The following is a 6,000-nucleotide window of genomic DNA, read 5'->3' on the forward strand; positions in this document are numbered from 1 at the left end:
GGGGAAAAAATGAGCAATCTTAATCCATAACAAAGACAGGGAGCAGCATGGAAAGGGAAAACAAATATAGGGGATAGAAAAAATGTGAACTCTCTGCCCAGAACCCTTCCAAGGAAAATTTTGTTTTTAATCAGAAGAAAAAAAACAAAAAAACAAATTCCGGAATAGTCAATTTTGTCACAAGCTGATCATCTGGTCATCATATCTCCATCTCAGTGCGCCACCTCAAATGTATTGTAATAAAATATGAGTTGGAATGGTTGTTGTTCTTTAAACACTTGGTCCTGGTGTCAAAAGTGCCTATACCTGACTAATCTGTTACTATATATTACACTCAATAGTGGGAGGGGGGAGGGACAATTAAATACTGAAAATATAAAGTACTAAGAAAAGAAATAATAATAATACATATTTATAAAAAATTGAGTCTAATTGCGACTAAAATAGAATATGCAATTAATTGCTGTCAAGTGTAAAATTTGCAGCAGCGAAAAACCGCAGGGACAAAATGTCAATGGAAAATAACAAAAAATGAATGAGTCTTACCAATTAAAATTTATCACATGGCTGATTAGCCCCTGTAACCTTCAGAACCCAGTGCCCATTGATGTCAACTGCAGCTTTTCCGAAATATGCTGGACAATTGAATTTCAGAGTCCTGCATGGTAAGAAAAACTTTTTATTACAAAATAATAAAATTATCCACAACATAGTATGATAAAATATTAATAGCGTTGTCACTTGCACAACTCAATTGTGATGGATTTCAACATGCAGATTATAGAGCAATTGAAAATAAATCTTAATAACAAGATCTTCAATAATAATACTAATCCAGCGCAATCAGATACAATGAATAAATCCAAGTCTTTCATTACAAAAATAAATAATGTAAAAGTAAAAAAAAAAACAGCTCCTGCCCCCGTCCAAAAACAACATCCTACCTCTGGTTAGGGCGAACTCCTTTGCTTAAAGTCAATCGCTTTTTGCCCTGCTGACATTCATACACACAAAAGTCATAAATCAGCCGACTTTCCTCAGGGTGATATGATGGAAGCTGAAAAACACGGAATAATATAAAAAAACATAAAATAAATACTTAAATATTAAGTAAATAATTGCAATATTTTCTCCAAACTGAGACAAAGGTGTTACAGTTCAGTACGTTAGAGGAATAAGAAAGAGAGTTTTCTCGAAGAACTTAAATTTCTGTCGTGGTACTCCAATCAGAGACCAGGTCAAAAACTGAATGGCATATATGGAAAGCCAAAGGCATGTTGTTTTCAATATTTAAAATCACTAAAATTAAAATTCTGTGCATTCTAATATTAGGCAAACAACTACAGACCACACTCAATTGAATTGTACTATGTAAAAGGGTCCTGTCACATTCAATCAAAAGTTGTCATTTGAGAAAAATTACTGCATTATAAATTATAAATTGACGTTCAGATTGCGTGTTTGAAGGTGGATTAAGAAAATTCATTTATCTGTGTATAAGCCCAAGTTTCATAAAAATCACAGTGGCAACGAGTGTCTAATATTTGCCACCAGATACACTCGTAAAATTTGAGTGTAGGCCTATTTAGCAAAATCATATACTAGGAATGGTTTATCCTACATCATAATGCAGCGCATGCCTGTCACTGTCATCATCCTGCATCTTTTATATGTATATATATGAAAAATATAATTGAGTTTTCATAAGGTGCAATATCCACCAAACATGCTCAAAGCACTTTACAAAGGATCCCTGACTGGCAGCAACACGTAACAAGTAGAATGCGACATGACGCCTGTTAGGCGATATTTTTTTTCTGACAGACAACGCTCTTAGCCGATAGGAAATCATATACCCGAGTACAGTGAGAGAATGTGAGTCCTTGACGAGGCTCCACCCCAGGACCTTCCAATCCGGAAGCGAGTGCCACGTAGCCGCATATTTTGGCTGTTCTTGAGAATTTGCCAAACACCTACAAACTACGTAGTAAAAAGAGGGGAGATGGGCAGAAATAGACAGAGAGAGAGAGACAGAGAGAGAGAGAGAGAGAGAGAGAGAGAGAGAGAGAGAGAGAGAGAGAGAGAGAGAGAGAGAGAGAGAGAGACAGACAGAATAATATCAGTTGCTTGTGGTGTCAGTCCGTTTAGGAGTGAAGTGGCAGAAGTAGTCTAGCACTAGTACCTGGGCACTAGTAGTAGGAAGTAGTAAATAGGGGAGGTCTTCTGCACGTTCCTTGAGCTAAGGAAAGTATTCCTTCAACTAACCTTAAAATAAAAAATAAAACCTTGTACATTTCCAACACTTGGACCTTCACTACGACCTATAACTAACACTAACTTCACTTCTTGAGGCAGACTTTTCTTACTTCTTTTAAATTTCATTTTTTTAAAGATTCTTTATTGATTTGTTTATAAGTTCTATTGTTCTTCTTATTATTATTTCATTGTCAATATAATTTTCATCAGCATACTTTTACCATGTTCTGACAGCAGAGCGATACCTAACGCCTTCCTTTAAAATGCTACTAAAATTGAACAATTAAAATAAAACATTTGACAAAAGATCCACAGTTCAAATGCTAAAACAATTATAAAGTGAAGCTACCTCGAGGCTCGAGGAACATCGGGGGTAAGGTCTCCCGCCCATACTGGGCAATGGGACTGGTACAATGTCAGTTTCAGGTTGGTCATGGATTTCTAGTCTTTCGTCCGTCAGCCTGCTTTTCCTTAGCCTTAAGAAACGAGAATCCCTAAACTAAAATGCAACAGGTGTTCAATGAATGACTGCCGAATTCCAAAGAAAATGTCGCTTCATTGTCTTTGTAATTTTTTCATGGCGTACAAAAATGCAATAGAGTGGTCACCATTTATAATTAGTCCTCAGAAATCAAGCACTTCTAACTGGATCGTACTCACAGTCACATTCAAATTTTATTTTGAAAAGTCTATGGACAATCATTAAATCTTAAAATTCCTTATCTGGAACAGAAAAAAAAAACAAAGACAAAAAAACATCAACAAAAAACCCCAAAAATACCCCCACCTAGATCTGCTTATATTGTCTTACAGGACTTAATAGCGCTTGCAACACAATAAAAAGGATGATGATATGGTGACTCATTCAACAAATAGGGAACAGTAGATTTCACGAGCACCTCACAGATGTGCCACTTTTGACATTACCTCAAAGTCACACCAAGACACAAGGATCTCGCTAAAACATTTACATAATGCAATAATATTCAAAACCTATAACTACAACCGTACATAACAGAGAGATGATTTACAGTGAAAAATATCGTCTCAAGAAGAAAGGTATTGTATTTGACTGTCTGCCTCCCAACTAAAGACTCCCGCAAGGACCAGGGGAAAAAATGAGCAATCTTAATCCATAACAAAGACAGGGAGCAGCATGGAAAGGGAAAACAAATATAGGGGATAGAAAAAATGTGAACTCTCTGCCCAGAACCCTTCCAAGAAAAATTTTGTTTTTAATCAGAAAAAAAACAACAAATTCCAGAATAGTCAATTTTGTCACAAGCTGGTCATCTGGTCATCATATCTCCATCTCAGTGCGCCACCTCAAATGTATTGTAATAAAATATGAGTTGGAATGGTTGTTGTTCTTTAAACACTTGGTCCTGGTGTCAAAAGTGCCTATACCTGACTAATCTGTTACTATATATTACACTCAAGAGGGGGAGGGGGGAGGGACAATTAAATACTGAAAATATAAAGTACTAAGAAAAGAAATAATAATAATACATATTTATAAAAAATTGAGTCTAATTGCGACTAAAATAAAATATGCGATTAATTGCTGTCAAGTGTAAAATTTGCAGCAGCGAAAAACCGCAGGGACAAAATGTCGATGGAAAATAACAATAAAATGAATGAGTCTTACCAATTAAAATTTATCACATGGGTGATTAGCCCCTGTAACCTTCAGAACCCAGTACCCATTGATGTCAACTGCAGCTTTTCCGAAATATGCTGGACAATTGAATTTCAGAGTCCTGCATGGTAAGAAAAACTTTTTATTACAAAATAATAAAATTATCCACAACATAGTATGATAAAATATTAATAGCGTTGTCACTTGCACAACTCAATTGTGATGGATTTCAACATGCAGATTATAGAGCAATTGAAAATCAATCTTAATAACAAGATCTTCAATAATAATACTAATCCAGCGCAATCAGATACAATGAATAAATCCAAGTCTTTCATTAGAAAAATAAATAATGTAAAAGTAAAAAAAAAAACAGCTCCTGCCCCCGTCCAAAAACAACATCCTACCTCTGGTTAGGGCGAACTCCTTTGCTTAAAGTCAATCGCTTTTTGCCCTGCTGACATTCATACACACAAAAGTCATAAATCAGCCGACTTTCCTCAGGGTGATATGATGGAAGCTGAAAAACACGGAATAATATAAAAAAAACATAAAATAAATACTTAAATATTAAGTAAATAATTGCAATATTTTCTCCAACTGAGACAAAGGTGTTACAGTTCAGTACGTTAGAGGAATAAGAAAGAGAGTTTTCTCGAAGAACTTAAATTTCTGTCGTGGTACTCCAATCAGAGACCAGGTCAAAAACTGAATGGCATATATGGAAAGCCAAAGGCATGTTGTTTTCAATATTTAAAATCAATTAAAATTAAAATTCTGTGCATTCTAATATTAGGCAAACAACTACAGACCACACTCAATTGAATTGTACTATGTAAAAGGGTCCTGTCACATTCAATCAAAAGTTGTCATTTGAGAAAAATTACTGCATTATAAATTATAAATTGACGTTCAGATTGCGTGTTTGAAGGTGGATTAAGAAAATTCATTTATCTGTGTATAAGCCCAAGTTTCATAAAAATCACAGTGGCAACGAGTGTCTAATATTTGCCACCAGATACACTCGTAAAATTTGAGTGTAGGCCTATTTAGCAAAATCATATACTAGGAATGGTTTATCCTACATCATAATGCAGCGCATGCCTGTCACTGTCATCATCCTGCATCTTTTATATGTATATATATGAAAAATATAATTGAGTTTTCATAAGGTGCAATATCCACCAAACATGCTCAAAGCACTTTACAAAGGATCCCTGACTGGCAGCAACACGTAACAAGTAGAATGAACATACCCTTTTTAGGCTTTTTTTTTTCCCTTTACAGACAACGCTCTTAGGGGTTGGGAAAATCATACCCCGATACAGTGAGAGAATGTGGGGTCCTTAAACAGGCTCCACCCCAGGACCTTCCAATTCCGGAAGCGAGTCCCAAACATACCCATTTTTTTGGCTGTTTTTTTGAAATTTGCCAAAAAACCTACAAACTACGTGGGTAAAAAGGGGGGAGAGGGGCAAAAATAGCCAAAGAGGGGAAAGAGAGAGGGGAGAGAGAGAGAGAGAGAGGAGAGAAGAGAGAGAAAGAGAGAGAGAAAAAAATAATATCATTTTCCCTTGGGGTGTCAGTCCGTTTAGGGAGTGAATGGCAAAAGGGATATCTAGCACAAATACAGGGGCAGATTAGTGGGTAAGTATAAATAGGGAGGTTTTTGGGCACTTTCCCTTGAGCTAAAAAGTATTCCTTCAACAAACCCTTTAAAAATAAAAAATAAAACCTTGTAAAATTTCCAACATTTGGGCCTTTCACAACACCAAATAACTAACCTAACTTCACTTTTTTGAGAAAAATTTTCTTAAATTTTTTTAAAATTTTATTTTTTTTTTAAAAATTCTTTATTGATTTGTTTATAAGGTTTTATTGTTCTTTTTATTAATTTTTTTCATTGTCAATATAATTTTCATCAGCATACTTTTTTTCCATGGGTTTTTTACAGCAGAGCGATACCTAACGCCTGCCTTTAAAAAAAAAGCTCAAAATTGAACAATTAAAATAAAACATTTGACAAAAGACCACAGTTCAAATCTTTAAAAAAATTAAAAAAGTGAAGCTACCCCGAAACCGAGGGAAAATCGGGGGGGAAGGGC

At 35.2% G+C, this 6,000-nt stretch overlaps 1 long non-coding RNA gene across 6 annotated transcripts in view; it reads right to left on the bottom strand.

The window, feature by feature from the left end:
- LOC144979372 (uncharacterized) overlaps positions 1-6,000 on the bottom strand; it is a 54,992-nt gene that overhangs the window by 17,394 nt on the left and 31,598 nt on the right. For 5 of the 6 annotated variants that reach the window (XR_013646677.1, XR_013646681.1, XR_013646678.1 and 2 more), the window contains 4 exons: positions 4,303-4,415; positions 3,905-4,016; positions 945-1,057; positions 547-658 (listed from right to left, as the gene is read on the bottom strand). This is a non-coding gene — a long non-coding RNA (uncharacterized LOC144979372). The remainder of the gene's footprint in view (positions 1-546; positions 659-944; positions 1,058-3,904; positions 4,017-4,302; positions 4,416-6,000) is intronic. The other variant, XR_013646683.1, reaches the window with a different exon arrangement.

The sequence above is a fragment of the Berghia stephanieae genome, chromosome 1, assembly GCF_034508935.2.
Source record: "Berghia stephanieae isolate SIO BIC M18660-M18661 chromosome 1, UCSD_Bste_1.3, whole genome shotgun sequence".
Classification (NCBI taxonomy): domain Eukaryota; kingdom Metazoa; phylum Mollusca; class Gastropoda; order Nudibranchia; family Aeolidiidae; genus Berghia; species Berghia stephanieae.